This window comes from Quercus robur, chromosome 6 (genome assembly GCF_932294415.1).
Source record: "Quercus robur chromosome 6, dhQueRobu3.1, whole genome shotgun sequence".
Taxonomy (NCBI): Eukaryota; Viridiplantae; Streptophyta; class Magnoliopsida; order Fagales; family Fagaceae; genus Quercus; species Quercus robur.
Window position 1 is genome coordinate 45,662,358 of NC_065539.1, and position 22,498 is coordinate 45,684,855.

Consider the following 22,498-nt stretch of genomic DNA (forward strand, 5'->3'; position numbering starts at 1 on the left):
CGGAATGAGAGAGGTGCTACAGAGAGGAGTGCTGTTACAGAGAGCACGTTAAACGGAGAAGGAGAGAGGTGATGCTATAGAGAGCACGTTAACGGAGAAGGAAAGAAGTGCTACAGAGAGCACGAAGAATATTTTGTGTTGAATATTTGTTTTTAATAATTCTTTTGGTTTTTTTTTTGAAAGGTTTGTAATCTAGATGTAGAACTTTGCAATTTTTTTTTAATTAGAACAAAGGTTCTATTCGTCGAATAGTTCTATTTTTAAAAAGTGGCAAATTTTATGTTACTTGGTCTAAAGATTTTAATCATTAATATTATTGTTAACAATATTGCAAATCACTTATATTATAGATTCATTAGATATAAAATTCATATGCCAAAGTTTGATACATATAACTATAAATGATATTATAACACAATTGGTATGTTAGAAGATAATTGTTATACCAATTCAATTTATTCATTTCATTATAATAATTACTTATTTGGTTATAATAATTATATATATTCTACCAGTTTTAATATAAAACCGTGCAAGACGGACCTTCAACTAGTTTATATAAATATATATATATATATATATATTTAAAACTTATTTGGTGCTTGCCGCACTCTCATATTTTTACACAACAGCAAATATATTTAAAAAAAAATTCTACCCCTTCTCAAAAAAAAAAAAAAAAAAAAAAAAAAATCTACCCCAAACAAAACAAAACCCAATTCTCTTCTAAAAACTAAAACTAAAACCCGTCCTGCTCTCTCTTCTCAGAAACCCAAAAATCAAAACTCTCTCCTTCCCCCAAAATCAAACTCCAAAACTCAGATGAGAAAGAAGTAAGCGATCAAAGGTAGAGCTGATCAGATACAAGGAGTCTCGCACCCACCTTCAAACGCCTCCCCTTCTATTGCTGCGAGTACCTGTTCTCTCTTTCAAATTCATTCATTGTTATTTGAATCTCTCTCTAATTTTCAAAATTCTTTTATTTTGTGCTTTGCAGTCTTACATTGACACTTTTTTATTTTCTGGTAATTCTCCAACTTCTTTTCATTCTAAATTTAATCCGTTTAGTTTAAAGTTAGGGTTTTCAAAATTTCAGTTATAGTGCGTGGTAGGTGTTTGATGCTGGGTCTCAGTTAATAAATCCTTATTGTTTGTTTAAAAAAAAAAAAAAAAAAAATCTACCAGCGAGTGTGAGAGAGAGACAAAGACAAGTCTTTTGATGTCGCAAGAGTTGTGATCTTTATAATCTTGACTGTAGCATCAGTAATTGGCACTAATTTGCCAAGTTACCATCCTTCCTAGAATCTTCTCCATTTTGTTTTTCTCTCCAGCAAAAGATTCAATGTTTGCTTTTCTACTTTGCTTAGATTTGATCCTTTAAACTTTAGCAAAGGGATTGCTAAATAGCAGTTTGTGAATTGTTGTGAAAGATTGAAGTTGTAAAGAATTTTGCTTCAGTCATATCTAACTCTATGATCATTGTTACATAAAATTTCTTTCATTTAAGTTACGAGTTACAATCAAATACAAAATATGTGTCTACTTTCCTGATTTCTTTAAAGTTGCTGCTATACAGGGAAAAGGTACAAGGGATTGCCTTTTCAACTTTAACTAATGTTTTTTAAATTTCGTTATGGATTATTTTGAAGTTTTTTCTTTGCTTTTGTCAATGTTCAATTTTAGCGTGCCTAATTTAGGTGCATTTTTTGGGTGTATTCATGCTGTAAAACATTCTTTTCATTCCCATTTAGAATATGTACTCCACGTGTTTGACAAAAAGTCTCACTCAAAATTGAAACTTACCACTTAAAATTGAAACTTACCAAATAACACCATTTGAAATCCAAACCAAGGTAGTTATTATTTGTAGTTTATTGGTAATATAAACAATTCATTCATAGTAGAAATTCATAGATTTGTGAAAAAGTAAAAAAAATGTAGTTAAAGTTTTACTATATATAAGAAAATAATAAGTTAATCAAGTAACTCGTGAACAAGCTCGAACTTGTTCGACAAAAAAAATTAACCAAACTTGAATATTTAATTTGTTTGGTAGATTAGTTCAAACTTAACTAATATACGAAATAAAATCAAACGCTCAGCTCAACTTGGCTCATTCATAACCCTAGTGTTAAAAACCATAGGTAATATGTTCGGCCTCTTAATTTTCTTCTCTCTTCTATATTCTTCTTTCTCGTTACTCTCTTTTTTTAGTTGAGGGTGGCGGAATTTAAACCTTAGATATTTTTATTGGAAATACTAAGAGGTGCTAACTAATTGAGTTGTATCCACCCCCCCCCCCCCCCCACAACACACACACGCACACACACAACAAAATACATATCAATAGCCACTGATTAACCACAAAAATTCTTTTACAACCTTAAGTTTATGTACTCTGCTTTTTATTCATTTACTGTTTTCATTGATTTTTTTGTGCTTCATGTAGTCATCCAAAATTTGTTCTTCCTGTGGTTTTCTTTAACTTATAGATTGATTTTATCTATATTTTAAAAGCACATCCCCATTTATCCAAAATAAAAATCATAAATCTCTGCACATTTGTAGTTTCTCTTCTTGCTGTTGATGTTACACGTTTTTTATAATACTGCATTTTATACTTTGAGGAGACATTTCTTAATTTTTATGCAAATATCAAATCATTTCATTTAGAGCATCAGAGGTGGTTCAGCTGTAATATTTCAAATCTTTTATGCAGTGAACTATTTTTTATATCTTCATGTGAAATCATTGTGTGTTGTGGTAATGCCTGATTTGTGATGACTCTCACACCAAATAATGTATGTCTGCCACTAAAAGCCAGTTTTTTTAATTTAAAATGGAATGATTTTATTGTCCAGTTTTCCATAAAAAAGATTATTGCTGGTGTGCTTATCTTATTGTACTTGATTATAACCCCTTTAGAGATAGCCAACAAAATCCTTAGGTGGCATCATTTTGGGTGATTATGCCACATGAACAGAATTAACAAGTATCCTAACTAGGCAACCATTGCCATATAGATGAGGTTATAGTTTGTTGCAGCTAAATAATTTGAGATTTTAGCCTTCTCTCCTTTTTGACATTTTATGTCCGTACTTGTTTCTTAAGAGGCAGAGTACATAAACTTAAGGTGGCACTAGTGCAGTCAGAAGTCACATGAATAAAAATATTGAATTTCCTCTAACCGGACTCGGTGGGATATTGTTGAACCTTGGTAGGAAAGAAAATGTAGTATATGTGATCTAAATCTATGCTAATATAGAAAACCAACTGTGTTTGGTGTGAAAAGGTTTTTTTTTTGGTGTGAAGATGTTTTCCCTTTTCCAATATCTCCAAAGTAATGGAAGATAGTAGAAGTCAAGACAGTAGAAGTCTGTTTCATCTCAACTTTTGAGGATATAGTTGTATAGACAATAATTTGGATTTGTACTTTTATTATTTAAAGTTATTTATATCTCCCACTTTCCAAGATTTTCTTGGCAGTGGGATCTTGTTAGGACCAAAAATTGTGAAGAAGGGAATTAGCAACTCAAATAAATTTAATAAAGAAATTTTGTGAGTCATGGTGCTCACACATGGTGCATGCGAAACCTCTAGTTAGTTAATAGACTAACAATTTCCTAACTAGGTTATTCATAGAAATTAATTTCAAAATTGATTCCTTTAACACATATCATTTTAGGTTCCTTGTTGATATATATATATATATATGTATATATTTTGTAGTTCTTGGTCTATGAAGATACATTGTTAGGTGCTCCGTTTTATTTTCCCATTGAGGCCAAACCTAAACCAGTGCTTGAGAGATAGTTGTCCATGTACTGATAAGGGATGTACGGATTCTTGAGAAGAGAGGAGCCATGGTGGTCCCCCCCGGACCGTCCGGATCCCATGATCGAATAAAAGTTGGATCTACATTCTATCCTCTTGAGGATATATATATATATATATATATATATATATATATATATATATATATATATATATATATAGGACATGTATTGGCAGCTTTAAATGTTTCATGCTTTCATTTATATTTGGGTTTGTTCCGATGGAAGCTTGCTTATGTGTAGGCCCATTAAAGGAAGAAGCAGTAGCAACAGCAGCCACAGTAGTTCGCCATTGCTGCCTCGTAAACCATAGGTAAGCACTGCCTCTCTATATCCCCAAATCCCCCTTGCCCTTCTCCCCTGACTTCCCTCCTTCCAACCCCCTAAAAAAGAATCTGAGTTATGTATGATGTATTGTCGAGGTGCTATTGACTATGAGAACAAGATATTGTGGCTGTAATATGCTCTCTGATGGTAGCATTTAGGTTTGTCTCAGTTATGTTGACCATTAGGTTTGTCTCGGTTATGTTGGAGGCGATGTTAAGCACTAGTTATTTGCTGTTTATTTTTTCAAAAATTACCTTCCCTTTTCCTGCAACACTTGCAGTACGAGCATCTCCCAAATAGACGCTCTCTCTATCTATGACTTCCTCATAGTCAAGAAACATCTCCTTGTTTGAGCAGATGTGTCTAGTGGCCCCAGTGTCCACTACCCATTCAATCGTGTTGTTGACCACATTCACTTCAGACACAACAGCAGCTATCACCTCAGATTCTGTCAAGTTGGCTTGAGGCTTGGGGTGATGGTGATCTTGTCCCTTCCTGAACTTACAATCAGAAGCCACATGAACATTTTTTCCACACACAAAGCAAGGACCTTTCTTTTTCTTTCCAATATTATTTTGTTTCTTGAATATACTTTCAGTCTTTCCATTAGGCCCTTTCCATTTTTTCTGAAATTTTTCTGTTCAACTAAGTTTGCTTTATATGTGAATTCTAGGTTAGGATAATTTGTTTTATCTCTCATCCAGTTTGACTCCTCAATCCGGATGTGGACAACCAGGTTCTCCATTGATAAGTCTCTCCTTTTGTGTTTCAAATAGTTTCTATAGTCCTTCCAAGAAGGTGGCAACTTCTCTATGAGAGCAGCTGCTTGTATGCCTCATCTATTTTCATCCCTTCAGCCAAAATTTCTAAAACAGCATGTTGATACTCATGGACCCGATCCATGATTGGTTTTTCATCTACCATTTTAAAATCAAGGAACCTACCAACAACATATTTTTTAAAACCAGCATCTTCCATAGAATATTTATTTTTCAATGCATCCCAAATTTCCTTAGCAGAGTTATAACCACAGTAAATATCAAATGATGAATTGGACAAGTAATGCAGAATATGACCCCTACAAGCATGATTATCCCTTTCAAAATTCCTAATAGAAGCAGAACGAGCAGGCTCATGCATTTCATCAGATACATGATCATTGAATAACACATAATCCACATGAATAGATTCAAGATAAAATAACATCCTCTCAGACCATCTCTTATAATGGTTTCCATCAAATGGTTCCAGTTTAGACATGTCAGGTGCAGTGCTCATATTTGATTATTAAGTAGAGCAAAGGGGATGAGCTTAATTAGTTAAACCTTAATGTGAAATTTAAATAGTTTTGGTTGGATTTTTTTTGGAAGCGTAGTAAGTAACTTGTTATTTAAATGCAGTTCAAGTTTCTAAGGAAATTATTTGTGTTTCAGGTTGGTGAGATTATTAGCAGTTTTGAGAAGAAGGGTTTCTCTTTGAAAGGTACTACCTTTTTTTACTGTTCATCTTATAATATCAACTGTGACTGTTATGGTTTGGCTTTAGTATGTGCTAGGAAGCTTTATATATATATATATATATATAAAGCTACAGAAATTCTGGTGTCTCATGTGACTACTTATGTTTATGAATGACATTTTTTTTGAGGGGAAGAAGGGCTCTTCTGCATTTACAAATGGAAATGTGGTAGGCGTACTGTTAATATATATATATATATATATATATATATAGGACAATGATGTCTCTATCACAATTCCATTATGTCCTTTTGCATCTTGTTGGGTTGCACTTGTTTCCCTTCTTCGATCTTTCCTTCTACTTCTCTATTAAGTTTAAGTGTCCCAAGAACGACAACAACTTTTGGGGGTCCGTAATAACTCCGGTGTCTATTTATGTCTCTATTATACTACTATATATATATATTATACACCTTCTATTGTACAGATAAAAAGTGAAAGCCAAGCAAATGGTACTCCTAAAGTGATTCTTTCCTAAAGGACTCCATAGTCCATACAACAACCAAGATTTAGTCCATACAAAAAGAACCTCAAAATTGAAACAGAAGCTTATCAAATTATGTGTCATTTATGCAAGATATGTAATCGCTCCTTTCCTCAGTTCTCATCCTTCTAGAAATTACATGGCCCCCCTCCCTTAATCCTCTTTTTCCGTATACACATCTAAAGTAATTTTTTGCAAGATCCTTATCACTCTAAACCCATTATATTTCTCAAGCTATTTTGGATGTCATACAACTTGTAATTCTCAATTTCATTTCTTTCAATTTATTAGAAGTAATTGATATCAAACTTCATTTTATTGGCATAATAACCTTCTCTTGTGCCTAGTAAAGTCTGTAAAACATATTATGTCTGACTTAGTTTTTTATTTGCCTCTAAATCTAGGTCTATTCTAATGTGCTGCAACATTTAAGCTGAAAATATTATGTCAGGACGTGAACCCTAAACCTAAGATCCCTTTCCTCTCCCTTTATTTTCTTGAAGACTCTAGGAGTCTAGGACCCTATATAGATATTGGATAGTTTTTGAGTATTAGAAAGAGATCGGTGTTCTATTTGGATTTCTTCCATTTGTTCTCTAAAGCTTTTGATTTTAATCAGTTTGCAACTATGGGATCTTGTAACTTCTGATCACCACAGTTTATACTGTTCATTCAAGAGATAACTTCAACTATGTGAATTGGCTTGCTGCACGGTTATTTGAACTACAAAAACACGAAACTTCTGTTGGGAAAAAAATTTCCGTGGTTTATGCAAATACAGGGCAGAAAATATTCAAATACTTGATTTTACTGAACAAAGTTTAAATGTTTTTGGAATTATTCTTATGATGCTTTGTTTCTTTTTTACATCTCTGTTATGCAGAAGTGTGGCAATAATAATATCAAATAAGGATACAAGATATGAATTAGATTCAATCGTATCCTTTGTTCATATTTGGTAGTGCTATCCTCTCTTATTTTATTTATTTAATTAAACAATTAAAATTTTTATTTATTTACTTAATTAATTAAATTTTTATATGAACGATCAGTTATTTTGGTTCAATTTGTATTACTTACAGAGTTCTGGTGGAAGAACTTCCTGCTGTTTGTGATAGCTTGAGTTTCTTTGTGAGTAAAGGAAAAGGCTAAGCTCCAAGTAGGAATTAGATTACATTTAAGGTACATTTTTTTTTCTTCATAGATTTTGTTTCTTGTATTTCTTCAAAGTTTTGGGATGGCTTCATTAGGAAGGCAGCATTCTGTTTGTTTTGCTTTATTTTTTTTTTCCATAGATGTTTTTAGGATGAGTAGAGCTTCCTTATTCTATATTTGTTACTTGCATTATAAATTTGATTTGTATAAATGGTGGTCTCAAGTGCTATTTTCAGTATACCTATAACATGGTTTTGGTATTTTATCTGAATTCATCTAGCTTGATCTAGTTGGTTGGGAGGTGATTCCATAATGTTTATCTTTAGGGAGACGTATATCAAACTTAAGCCCTAATACAAGATTCGTTGGGCCTCTCCGTCAAAGATCTTGTATATCCGGCCACAATTATTCCTTTGTAGGATCTAAACCGAACTTTAATATATGGCTAAATGTGACCCTGATAGTTATATTGACTCATTTTTTGAGGTAGCATTATTAGAGCCTTCAGGAAGTCTTATAGGGGTCCACCTATAATATGGTTTTGTTATTTAATCTCATGCCTTTAGATTTACTGCCTCCTTTTAGGTCTTCATATGCCTGGAATATTTAAGGATGTCTTTCTCTTATATTATTGGAGCATAGTCTGAAATTTTTTCTTTACAACCATCAAACCTTAGACAGACCACTGGCCTTACAGCTATAGAATTTCATTATTTTAGTGCAATCAGGTTTATATAAATGCCTCTTTATTCTTGGTGAATGTGAGTTGCTTAATCGCAATGCCTGTGTAGTAGTGGCAATTTACCAACCCCCTGGTGCCAAATGGAGTGGATTTTTCTGCCCAATGAGTGGATTTGATGTTTAAGGGTTTAGGTAATAAAAATATTGGATCTTGAATATTTTTGATGGTTTAAACTAAACCCAAACAAATGGTGATTAGGCATTTTCCAGTAGAGATATGAGAATGAAGTAGAACATGTAAAACACACAGATAATGGTGCTTACGAAGTACCATTGATGGTTATCAAAATCAATTTCCAGCTGCAACAAAATGTAGCAAGCCCTTGAACAGTATATTTCTGGCATATGTAATAAGCATAAAAACAACCAATGGATGAATAGCTTCCTTATTATGCTGAAGAAGCAAGCATTGCACAACATAAGTCTCTTGGCTAAGGGACAGTAAAGTTCAATCCATCCACCCCAATCAATATGCTGGTTGCATGAGCTGAGATTAGGATAATGTGATGATTATCAATTTACAATTACCAGCATCAGGAAGCATATTTGCTGTTCTGGTTTCATTCATCATTATTTTAACTGCTGGTTTTAATTAATTGTCAACAATTATTTCTTTGGTCACCCCTTGAGGCAAAATAAATAAATAAATCTTTGCATAACCTCATTATGAACTGTTGAGCTCACCTTACCTAGTCGAAGTTTTTGACTTCCAACAATCACCTTCAGTACCATGAATGTTGGTACTACTTGATTGCAGTTTAGCCATTTGAATTATTGACTAACTTCCTACTCTAGCCTTTATTTTACATGAAAAATTAATTTGTGAAGAATCTTGCTTGCTAATCTCAATCACATCTATGCCTAGCACACATTACATGCTTTGGCATGGTGGTCACATAGTCTCTGCCCTCTCTGGTTCTGAATCCCAATTTGTTATGAAACACACCTTTTTTTTTTTTTGAGAAATATTATGAAACACACCTTGAAAACTCTATTGAAAGCAATCCAAGACTTATCTGCAAAGATCAATCGAATCACATTGGGATCCATGCCTGAATAGATTTAATGGAGGCTTCATTCCAAAGAATGACCGGTAGCCACATGGGAGGCAGGCACAATGCTAGTAATGAGGGCATGGAGCCACCTAAACTAAACCCACAATCAATTCCTATAGACTCAGGTCTAGGACACATTTTCAGTTTTCAAAATCATCTTGACCGTAGGTAACATAGAGGCCTTGATGAAAGGGTGATACCGTGATAGAAATATCAAAGTGGAAGTGCTTACTTTTGATGGTCGCCTAAACATAAAGGCCTCCACTAGTTGTTGTATATGTGAGATGGTCCACTTTGAGTGATACAACTTGATGGATAACAATACAACTTGCTGGCTGCATTGCAGTCTTTGGCCTCTTTAGGTATATGCAAATATAACCATAATGGCTGGCCATTTTGCCTCCTACTTTTGCTGGTTCCACATGTAGTCTGGGACGACCTAGAATACAAACAATGGGGATTGTGAAACAAATTGTTATAATTTATATGATGTTGTTCCACATGTGATTTTTCACCTTGTTTAACACTTCTATTAATTAATTAATTAATTAATATATTTCTGTTAAACTTGCTTGAATTTTGATGAACCCTTGCTGACACTAATGTGTCATGGAAATTTTGTGGATTGCAGGTTGGGGAAGAACGCTTTTCCATTGAGTTAGACGAGAACAACCAAGTGTGGTATGAACTACTTTCCTTTTCAAAACCGGCCCACTTTTTGCCATTTATTGGGTATCATTGCATTATTTATTTCTGTTATGACTCTGTGTAAAACATAAAGCAAACAACATGACTCCTTTATTTAGGCATTGTTGCTGGATTATGTTCATATAGGTCATTTTAAACCACATGTTTGGTATGAAACTAGCATCACACTCTTGCATCCACACTGGTTATTCGGCACATATTCATGAACATACAAACAACATCATTACAATTTTAATTGTCAAGCAATCTTTTTTAACTCACTTCTGACCAATGACCGAAGTAATTAAGCATCATGGTATTACGGATTTAATAATTTTACAATTACATTCATATGTGATTTGTTAATATCTTTTTAAAACAATTATGCTTAAATTCTTTTAGAGCTTATCACACTGAGTTAGTCTTCAATAAGTGTTGTATGTTCTAAGAAAATTTAAGCGTACTTGGGTATGTTTGTTCTTAACAAATCACATATGAATCTAATTCTAATAATTATTACCTTCATAATAACACATTTTGTTGTAAGTAAACTTCCGTAAATATTGTATCGCAATGGATAAAAGTTGGATGGACAAGAGGAGGGATTCAAGGGAAGATTCTAATTCTCAGGGATTTTCATGTTCAATTGAAGGGGAGGATTGCTTTTTTACAAGAAGGCAAAATGGATTCGAACAATTTAAAAGACAAATTGGAGATTGTAGAGGAAAATTGTACATTTTTCGATTCTGAACTATCACTGCTTATGCTTTCCTTTATGGAACCAAAAGTATTCGTTCTAAATGCTCCAACCATCTTCATACAGCAGGAGCCAGGGGTGGGTTTTGTAATAGAACCACCTATTGATGAGATTGGACTTAGAAATCAGCCATTTCATAGAGCCTTGATAAAGTTGGAAAATAGCCTTAAACAATAGAGTGAAGAAATAACCAAGCTAATCTCTCTTTTAGATGAAAATGAGATGGAGGAGGCTTATGAGGTGGCAATGAAGTTGGTAGATGTGGTGCTGGATTGCAAAGAAACCAAAATTCTCAACCTTAAGCATTTCATTCGGCGGGAGCAACTGAATCCTTGAAATTCAAGCAGCCACAACTTTTGTCCTGTGCATGGTTGTTTTTTTGGTAATACAATTCTACCTTAGATTTCATCTCCCTCATTCAATTCTATGTTCCAATTTTGTGTGTTGTTCCCTGATTTTTTTGCGTGGTTGTTTGTTTCTCTACCTACTGGATTTTTTACTAGTTTGCCCAAAAATCAGGGAACAACACTCAAAATTGGAATATAAAATTGAATGAGGGAGATCAAATCTAAGGTAGAATTTTATTACCAAAAAACAACCATGCATGGAACAGGAGTTGTGGCTGCTTGAATTTCAAGGATTCGGCTTAGTGTTTTGCTCTTTCTTTGGCAGTGGAATGAATTGCTTGAGGTTGTGAGTATGTGCTTCAGTGCATTCCACCACCATATCCGCCAACTTCATTGCCACCTTATGAGCCTCTTCCATCTCATCTTTATCTAAAAGAGAGATAAGCTTGGTTATTTCTTCACTTTGTTGTTTAAGGCTATTTTTCAGCCTTATCAAAGCTCTGCCAAATGACTGATTTCTAGGTTCAATCTCATCAATAGAGGGTTTTTTTTTTTACAAATACCACCCTTGGCTTCTGTTGTATGAAAAATGCTGTGGCATTTGGTATAAATTCTTTTGGTTTCATGAAAGAAAGCATAAGAAGTGATAGTTCAAAATGCAAAAATGTACAATTTTTTTCTTCAGTTTTCAACATGTGTTTTAAACTATTCAAATCCATCTTGCCTTCTTGTGAAAAACTAATCCTCTCCTTCAATTGGACATGAAAATCCCTAAGAATTAGAATTTTCTTTCTGATTTCATTGTCACCACCATCATCCCTACCGCTTATACCCTCACCACCACCATCACTAGACCCTTTGGACAAAAGTAGTGGAGGGCCCAAATCAAATTCTAATCTCTATGCATTGAATATGCACTCAACAAGTTCTTTATTCTTGGATCTTTCTTCAATACTCAGCAATCCTTGAAACAGGTTCAGTTTGAGATAATCGGAACTTGGAGTACAATTCTTGAAAAAATCATGATCTAACAAAATCTTGATAGAAGGCCTCTTAGACTCATCTACATCAAGGCACTGGATTACCATATCTTGAAACTCTTTGGAGAACTTGTTTTCATAATTCTTGTTTCTTTCATGAACATTTGCGAACCCAAACCTCCCAAAAATCTTTTGAAAAAGCATAGAGTTGGATGGAGTGAGTTGTGACAAAGGAGGGCATCCCAATGCTAACTCCAAAGTAGTGACTCCAAAAGCCCAAATGTCAACTTTCATACTGTACCCATCAACCAAGTTTGGGTTTGGGCTTTTGACTTCCGAAGCAATCCAATAAGGATTTCCAAATGAGGAAAATGAAATTAGGCCCGATTAAGCGAGTCTTACAGAGCCATTACAATCCGTAAGAGTGTTGTAACCTTTAATGTCCCTGTGAATCTCTTATCGGTCATTGTGAAGATGGGACAGGGCTTTAAGAACATCTTTAAGAATGAAAGAAATACACGGTTTAGATAACCTGTTTTGGAAGGACGATGTCACAATGGATTCTATGGAATTGGTTGAGAAAAATGGCATTATCAACCAAAGACTACCATCAACCATGAAAGAACAGTAAACTTTGACAATATTTGGATGAGTGATGCTCTTAAATTTGTTGATAACATCCTCACGTGATCAATCATCAACTATTGTTTTGATAGCCACCTCAGTGGAGTTCTTGGCCAAACATATGGCCTTGTAAACGATGGAGTTGGCACCAACGCCAATTTGCTCAAGTATTTTGTATGAGTAAGAGTTGGATGGGTATTCTTCTTCATTGTCCATGAAAACGAGTTTTGGTTAAAGACTAAAGAGGTTGTGTTTGTGGGTTTCTTAGGTCTGAAGTTCTCATGGTTGTGGGTATTGTATTTGGTTGTGGGTATTGTATTTTCTTTCCTTTATAAACCCTCAAAAGAAAATTCCTTAAAAACTCATTTTTCTCATACACTTGAAGAACCAAATACAATACCCACGACCATGAGAACTTCAGACCTAAGAAACCCACAAACACAACCTCTTTAGTCTTTAACCAAAATTCGTCTTCATGGACAACGAAGAAGAATACCCATCCAACTCTTACTCATACAAAATACTTGAGCAAATTGGCGTTGGTGCCAACTCCATCGTTTACAAGGCCATATGTTTGGCCAAGAACTCCACTGAGGTGGCTATCAAAACAATAGTTGATGATTGATCACGTGAGGATGTTATCAACAAATTTAAGAGCATCACTCATCCAAATATTGTCAAAGTTTACTGTTCTTTCATGGTTGATGGTAGTCTTTGGTTGATAATGCCATTTTTCTCAACCAATTCCATAGAATCCATTGTGACGTCGTCCTTCCAAAACAGGTTATCTAAATCGTGTATTTTATTTCTTTTATTCTTAAAGCCCTGTCCTATCTTCACAATGACTGAAAAGAGATTCACAGGGACATTAAAGGTTCCAACACTCTTATGGATTGTAATGGCTTTGTAAGACTCGCTTAATCGGGCCTAATTTCATTCTCCTCATTCGGAAATCCTTACTGGATTGCTTCGGAAGTCAAAAGCCCAAACCCAAACTTGGTTGATGGGTACCGTATGAAAATTGACATTTGGGCTTTTGGAGTCACCGCTTTGGAGTTAGCATTGGGATGCCCTCTTTTGTTAGCGTGTTGGTGTGTGGGTATAGATCTGTTTGCTGGGTTTCATGGGTTAGATCGGCGTGTGGTTTGTGGCTTGTGGCTTGTGGCTTGTGATGTGTTGGTTGTGGCCTATGATGGGTGTTGTGGATGACCGTTGTTGAGGTGGGTTTGTGGTGGTGATAATTATTTTATTTTATTTTAATTTGAGTTGTGGTGGGCTGGTTGTGGTTGCGGTAGTGGGTGGTGGGTGGTTGTGTTGATGGAGTTGGCTAGGTTTGGGGTTGTTGGGTCTGTGTTTGGCTGATTTGGGGTTGCTGGGTTCGGTGGTGGAGAACTGAAATGAAACAGAGGAGCTCCAACGGTAATAACTCAGCCTGTTCTGGATGTGACAATGCACTGACTTTTGGGGCCCACAATCTTCACTTATTTACGGACGTGCCACTGAGTGATGATTTTTGAGTTTTGAAAACAGGTTTCAGCTGTTTTCATTTTCCATCACTGTAATCCATTTTTTGAATCACCGAGTAATGAAAACCATCATCCAAAACTCGTCTAAACAAACCATCACCCGCGGGACTCGCATGATTTGGATGATGGAAATAGAAAATTGAGTGATATCACTCAAAACTCATCCAATCCAAACAAACTCTAATCGTTCTAGTTCAATATTGAGTCAAGTTGTTTTGGGTCGCTAATAATGATGATCCCTATTATTGTTTGATCAACTTTTACGGTTTTGTGAAAGTCACTTTTGTGTGGAGATTTTACCTAAATGCTTCGTTGTGTTGTTAGTGAAGTATGTTTACATCATATATAAATAGATTATTATTTAAACGTTTTTTCACAAACACTATTCAGTTTCAGTTGGTATGTGGTGTTAAGGGACCACCGGTATTAAAATTCAAAAGCTATGTTACTTGCATTAATTATAAACTTGTTGCTCAAGTAATTGGCATTACTCAAACATTTTAAGTGTTAGTGGAGGCTGAGATCGTAACTTCAAACACATTATTACATGTCTACGTGCGTGTGTTAACTGTTAACTTAACTTCGTTACTTTTTTCCCCGTATGTTTGCATGCATGATTTCTCGTTGTTGATGACGAAGTTTTTCCATGTTTCATTTTAACTATGTGTGGGCAATTTTGAGGATGAAGTATGAACTAGTTCTCTATTAATTTTATTGGATCTTTCTAAAAAAAGAGGGTATTTGGTTTGTTGTAATGTGATCTTAATGTTACATTAAGGTGATTGTTGGTTCATTTGATTTTTTTTTTTTTTAATAAGATTATGGTAATCTAAAATTACAAAATATATCACATTATCTTAATTTCATTGTTTTTTTAAATGAAGGTTACCTATTGGTGGAGATGTAATAATTTATTGAATTGACAAAATTCACTATATTTATAAATTTTATTATACTTATGAGAATTACTAAAATATCAATAAACCTTTAAAATGACTAAAATATCCCAAAACCATTTAAATGACCAAAAAATGCACTATGAATGTCAAAAATATCCCTTAAACCTCCAAATGACCAAAATGTCCTTAAAAACCTCAAAAATGACAACAGTACCCCCAATAAATTTAAAATGACAAAAAAAAAAAAAAAAAAAAAAACCCAAAACCTCTCAAATGCGCAAATTACCCTCAAAACCTCTAGAATGATCAAAATACCCTCGAAACCACTAAAATGACCAAAATAGCCCTAAACCTCTAAAATTACCAAAACAAAACATTGTAACCTCTAAAATGGCCAAAATACCCTTGAAATCAATAAAATAACTAAAATACCCCCCCCCCCCAAAAAAAAACCTCTAAGATAACCGAAAATACTTTGAAATCTCAAAAATAATGAAAAATACCTTGAAACTTCTAAAATGACCAAAACGCTCTCACAAGCATTACAATGACCAAAATAGACTAGAATCCACTAGAATGGCCAAAATACCCTTGAAACCTCTAAAATGAGCAAAAAAATACCCTAAAAATTACCAAAATACCCTTGAAATCTTTAAAATGAGCAAAAATACATTAAAACCTCCAAAATGATGAAAATATTTCAAAACCTCTAAAATTACCAAACTGCTCCCGAAACAACTAGAATGACAAAAATACACCTAAACCTAAAAATTACTAAAATAACCTGGAAACCTCTAAAATGACCAAGAATACCTCGAAACCTCTAAGTGGGTATTGGGTATTTGGTCATCTTAGAGGTTTCATGGATATTTTGGTCATTTAGAGGTTTAATTTTTTTTTTTTTTTTTTTTTTGCCATTTTAGAGGTTAAGGAGTATTTTGGTTATTTTTGAGATTTCAAGATATTTTGGTCGTTTTAGAGATTTCAAGGGAATTTCGATCATTTTAGAGGTATATTTTAGTCATTTTAGAGGTTTCAAGATATATTTTTGTCATTTTTAGGTTTTAGGTTTTTTTGGGTCATTTTTTAGGGGTTTTTTGGTTATTATAGAGATTTTGGGTATTTGAGTCATTTTAGAGGTTTTAGACTTTTTGCTTTGCTCATTCTAGAGGGTTTGATGGCATTTTGGTGATCTAAAGAGTATTTTGATCATTTTAATGATTTCTGAGGGCATTTCAGATATTCTAGTGATTTCACGAGTATTTGGTCATTTTAGAGATTTTGGGACTATTTTGGTCATTTTGAGGTTTTGGGGGGTAATTTGGTACTATTCGTTGGATTTAGGGTATTTTTGGTAATGTCAGAGGTTTCCTTGGTATTTTGGTCATTTTTTAAGATTTTGAATGTATTTTTGATGTTTTAGGGGGTAATTTGGGGCTTCCAATGGTATTTTGAAGTTCAAGGGTAATTTTGATATTTTTAGGTATGAAGGCTATTTTCAATGAATTTGCAATTATAATAATTTTGATTGTTTCTAACAATGTTTATGAATCAAGTATATGCAGTGGCGGCACCACGTGCAGCTTAGAGTGTTCCCAGGAACACCCTGACCTGAAAATATATATATATATATATATATATATGAATGTTACATTTTTGGATTATGATCAGAATGTAATTAATGAACCAAACACCTTAATCTTATATTGTTGTAATATAATTACATGAATCTAAGATTACAAGAATGTACATTACACTTTGACGTATGTAAACACCTTTATTCAGCACAAAAAAAAGAAAAAAAGAAAAAAAGAAGAAAACTGTAGACACCTCATCTCTCTTTACTTAGAATCATCATTCACATTAGTGGAAGCATAAGCAACAGTAAAATAAAAGGAGCTCCGATTAGCTGCCAGAATCTTTGTCAGAAAATTCTTATTAAGCAGAAGCATTATTGGGTGAGCAAGTTCCAAATCTTAAAACAATCCATTCTTATCTTTATTATTTTCTTTAGCGTTGAATTTCAAATTGTTTAATGTGGCTGTGACTTTTGGGTCTTGCCCATTTCCAGTTAGTGGATTTTTTGGCTGCCTCACTAACACTCAGGGGAGCCTGGATTAGAGTGGTGGGTTGAACTCACCAAACGAATTTGGATCGATTTGTGGCAATCCATACAACCAGATTTGCACTTCTTCGGACAGAAGCGATAGAGATGGATTGACAGTGAAATTAATTCAATGTGGTATTGTTGTAGAGAGAGTAGATTTCTTTGTTAATAATAATAATAATAATAATAATAATAATCTAGAGCCGTTCAACAAACATAAACCAAACAAAAACAGGACAAGACCAAACAACAAGAAGTGAAAAAATTATTCAACAAAAAACCTATTATAAAATAAAAAGATAAAATTTGTAACTCGTTCAATCTATTTAATAAAAATAATTTTTAATTTCATATTTCTTTAAAAAATGGTACCAAGAAAAATATTATGGTGATTTAAATTTCTAAGTGACCACCTTAAAAAAAAAAAATCCTAGAACTACCATTGTTTACACCTCCACAAGTTAGACTAACATTTGACTTTTTGTTCATGTCAACTTCTTCAATGTGGAGTATATATGTATTAGATAATTCATAATAAATACCTACTATAGGGTTTTTCCACTATTCTTCCATTTTTTTGCCTACAACCTTACACATATGTATTTGTTTACTCTAATTTTTTTTTAATGTATTTGTTTACTTTAATTATTTTTCATCAAATTGAATAGCTTTTGTGTATATTTTGTCTTTTGTTTAACTTAATTACTTAAGTTTTATCTTATTTATATGATTATTGTTTGAGAATCAATTTTTTATTATTTTGTATATCATATATGAATTACATTCAACAATAACACATTTCTGTTTTCGTTTAGTCTAGGAAGTCCAGACTCCATTAGCACTCACGCATGTTCACAAAACATGGGTTACAGTTTCATTAGAAGTTCTGCATATTGGACAAACTGCTTCAACAGGAACACCACGCGTAGATAAATTATCCAATGCATGTAAAGAATTACCAATGATCTCCAAAGAATAAATAAGACATTTTCCCCCTTTACTTATTTTATTCTTTCCCTGTCTCAATTATCCTTTTTTTTTTCTTTTTTTTTTTGTGTGGGTATTTTTGCTTCTTATTTATTTATTTATTTATTTATTCGTATTGCTCATATTGTTAACTGGGAATCTACTGTCTCCTATTCTCTTATCCAACAATTGGCTCTTATAATATCCAGGTAGTAGCATATAAATCTGTTTTGCCATCTCTAGACCCAACAAATACTTGTAAATACTTGTCAAAACCAATGAGTATATAGTTAAGGAATTCTATCAAATACTTTTATGAGTAACCCATAGCCAATTCAAATCTAATACTTTCTGTAAGGACTAGATTTGAATTCCTAGCCCAAGGTATGAATGGACTTAGACCCAAAAAGTTTAAAACAATGAATTTGTAGAGAATGAGTTAGAAAAACTGGGCTTTATTTAACTAAACAACAAGTTAGGTAGGCTTGATGACAAATGAGTGAAAATATACAAGTTTAAATCGAAGGAAGAACGTCCTCGGCAATGTCCGAGGAAAATGATTTTTATATAATGTTCTTAAGTATGGTTACAAGTTTGGTTCTAGATTGTTACAATGTTTCTTTCTTGATTTCTCTGATCCCCTCCTTTCCTTGCATTGTTTCTCTTTTATATTTTCTTTTCTTTTCGTCTTTGCCCTCCACGTGCATGCCAGGTGGCTGGTGTTGATACTTGTCCCATCAGCACCTTCCATAAGCTTTCTGTAGTAGTTGTAAGGCTGGTCTCTACTGTTCAGGCATCAACTCCATATTAATGCGGCCAAAAAGTTAGCTACAGAGCAATTAATGCTGTGGTAGCAGTTTTCTCCTCAGATATTTTAGGACTCCCCTTTGTACTTTGTTTCTACAATGCTTACTCATGTCAGCAGAACTCCCTGGAACATCCCCTAGGACGGCGACCCACATATTCGGACCTTGGCTTTGGCTAGCTGAGGATGCATTTATCCTCGACCCACCCTCTTAAGCCATTATGACCAAAACTAATTTCTCTATTTACTAACACTATCTCTTCTGACAAAGATTATCCTCCTCGGGCGTCCTCTTGTCCTCGGCTTAGGCCACGGGCCCAATATATAAACAGATAATGAACTCCTGGGCCCAACATCCCTACACTTTTAATTTGTCACTTACATTTAATTATATCCTAGAATGATTGCTCTTCCAAGAAATTGGCTCCAATTTCAGGAATAGAGTGAAAATTGGCCTGATGAGCAAAATAAAAAATCGAGCAACACCTCAATTTCTTGAAGGCTTAGGTCCAATAAATCCAATTTTGGAGAGTAAGCATCAATTCAAAAATAAAACCACTTCCAAAATTCCAATGATAAGGTCACGTGAAAAGAGAATAACGTGCACAAATTGTGGAACTGAACTTTTACGAATAATATTTTTTGAATGCAAATTAAGCTATTAAAAAATCCTCATTTTATTTTTAAAAAAAGGTTGAATGAGCAATAAATTTTAACTCAATGATACAACACAATTTTTCAAGTAAAATTCAATTACATTCCATAGACAATAACCTTTAACATAAAACTTCAAGTAAAAATGTATTTTATTAATTAAATTGTTTTGGTGTCAGGTCATAATCAGTCACTTCACTTAATAAAACATATAGTCATAAAAGTTTTTTATTTTAAATTTTTAGAGAGAAAGGTAGGGAAAAAAAAAAGTGATAAAGGTTATGCTTATGAAATGGCTCCGTTAATAGGCGTGCAAAACATCAATGCAAATAAATTGAATAAATTGTAGAGGAGTAATTCTAGAACCATACCATTTTACTGCATTTTTTTTCATAATTATTATATATGGTAGACTGTAATTGACTGTCTATCATTTTCATATTAATTTATTACTTTTTTTTCACTACTCACAGTCTGCCACATTAGAATTGTGGTAAGGTTATGTCACAACACTGGAAAATACAATAGAGTGCTCTATTTTTATGTGAGACAACCAATGATGTACCTGGATTTTGAGTATTGTGACAATTCTAATATTGTAATTTTATTATTTTATAGTGGATTTTTTTCTGTCGCCACTTGTGGATGTAGACATATTGCTGAACTGAGTAAATTTTCTATGTCAAATTCTCTTATCTCTTCTTTAATCTTGCCACAAATTTTTCACAACAAAGATAGTCAATTTAGTAGATTGCAGTGTGTGCGTGTGTGCCAACTTTTTGTGTGAAACTTCATGTGTTGGACTCCTCGTAGGGATAAATTATTGGGTACTACTCAAGAAAGAGAAAATCTAGTACCACAACTCTCATTTTCATAACTTTCCCACAATTGTGACATGACAAATGGTAAGTAGTTGAGAATAAATGGTGTATCCATGTAAAAGTGATAGCTAACCACTTATAGTTTGCCACGTCTTAAGGAAGAATTATGATCATAGAACCATTCATACTCCCTAGGTCATCTTACCGACCTTGTATTTGGCCTAATCAAATAATTTTTTCTAAAGAGATTAAATTCAATAAGGACTTGGGGTAAAAGTCCATTTTTATAACTCCAATATTATTATGCCACGTCATTTTTTTACAATTAAAAGATTACAAACCAGATACAAAGAATCACTCTATAAAAAAAAGGTAAATTGCAAATTATACCCCTAATGTTCGGGGATATTTGGATTTTATATCTTGAAATTTCAAAATTTAAATTTTACGCCTTGAAGTTTGAGGGTGTTTAGATTTTACACCCTGGTAATTCAAAATTTAGATTTTACCCTCTATATTTTAGGAGTGTTTGGATTTTACTTTCCAAAATTTGAGATGTTTGGATTTTACATCCTGATGTTTCAAAATATTAGAAGTGTAAAATCTAAATACTTCCGAATTAAGGGATAAAATTTAAATTCTAAAACATTAGGGTATAAAATCCAAATACCCTACACCCCCAAACTTCATGGGTTAAAATCTAAATTCTGAAATTTTAGGAGGTAAAATTTAAACACCCTAAATATTAGGGGTGTAATTTGCAATTTATCAAAAAAAAAAAACTATATTTGAGAAAATTAAAATCCAAACAATGACCGTCTAAGGGGAAACCCATTGCCTCCTCCATATGTTATGACCTAAAGCCCAAAGTTAAGGCCCATGAAGGCCCACTATTAGAGAAGGGGAAGAAAGTGCAAGACTTCCTCAGTTTCATGTAAGGCCCACCAAGCTTTAGAGTAAGCTTGTTTTAATATATTACCGTTGCTCTATAGTTCTTCTTTTTCTTCGTCTTCATCTTCTTCTTGTAGCCTTTGCAGCAAGCAAATCAAAGAGGAATGGCAGGGTCTCACCTTCCCCACAAAATCTCAAATCCATGGATCTCGAATAGCATGGATCAATCCCTTTAAACAAAGTCGAATGGCAAGGTACCACTATGGAGGGCAGGTGTCCTTCACCCATTGGCACCTTGTGAGCTTGCAATAGGTGTAGGTGGCCTAAAGTACACGGTGCTGGGGTGTGTGGTTGCTCATGGCGGCCCAAAATCCTTTGAGCCTAAGACGGTGTTTAAATTAAAGTCTTTTATATATTTAAATTTAATTAAAGATTTTTTTTTTACTTAATATCTATTCTTCAAATTATTTTTAGATGCAAAATTTTTTCAGTTTTTTTAATGCTTTTTTTGTTCATGTGTGTTCATCTAATTTTTTTTTTTGTTTTTTATATTCCACTTTTTTTTTATTATTATATTGTGTATTGCTAGTAATAAATTATCTAAAGAACCCTTTTAATACTTGATTAATTTTTCACAAAACTTTTTTCTTTTGTTAATAAGGAGTATTATACATATAAATTAGATGAAAATCACATTTTTGTCTTTACATTTTCACGCGATTTTACTTAGTCCCTAACTTTTATTTCCACCACTTTTAGTTCCTATCTTGAAAAACGTGTCTTGTTTTTGTCCCTACCATTACATCAGAAACGGAAAATACACACATGACAAACAGAATGCATTGTTGGTACACTAAAAACTGACGTGACCATTAAAATAATAATAAAAAATATTATTTGATATTAAAAAATGCCATGTTAGCATCTAAATTAAAAAAATTAATTTATTAATTTCAACTAAATAAAAAAAATTAAAAACCAAAAATCACATGAATTGAGATCTAAATATGTTTTGAAATAGAACAAACACAAACGCAGAAATTAAAAAAAGAAAAAAAAGAAAAACCAAACCCTGAGATTCGGATCTCAAAAAAAAAAAAAAAAAAAAAAAAAAAACCAAAACCTCTGAGCTTGAAATTGACCTCACCAACCTCTCTCTCTGTTGTACGGTCTTTCACTCTTTGAGACACCAAAAAAAAAAAAAAAAAAATCACTCTCACATAGTCTCACTTCATCATTTCGACTCGTTTCGTTTCCAATCACAACTCAGTTTTTTTTTTTTTTTTTTCCAAGTTTTCAACTGAGAACTGAACTGAAATGGC

The 22,498-nt window shown here is 33.4% G+C and overlaps 1 long non-coding RNA gene across 8 annotated transcripts; it reads left to right on the plus strand.

The window, feature by feature from the left end:
* The first annotated feature begins 676 nt into the window (after positions 1 to 676).
* On the plus strand, positions 677 to 20,729 carry LOC126689027 (uncharacterized). Of its 8 annotated transcripts, XR_007644398.1 has the most exons (8): positions 677 to 913; positions 4,077 to 4,146; positions 4,834 to 4,896; positions 5,594 to 5,642; positions 7,045 to 7,119; positions 7,244 to 7,343; positions 9,744 to 9,793; positions 17,855 to 18,078. It is a non-coding gene; the product is annotated as an uncharacterized LOC126689027 (long non-coding RNA). The 8 variants fall into 8 exon arrangements; XR_007644399.1 differs by lacking the exons at positions 4,834 to 4,896; positions 17,855 to 18,078 and adding an exon at positions 20,083 to 20,729; XR_007644392.1 differs by lacking the exon at positions 4,834 to 4,896.
* The last annotated feature ends 1,769 nt before the right edge of the window (positions 20,730 to 22,498 follow it).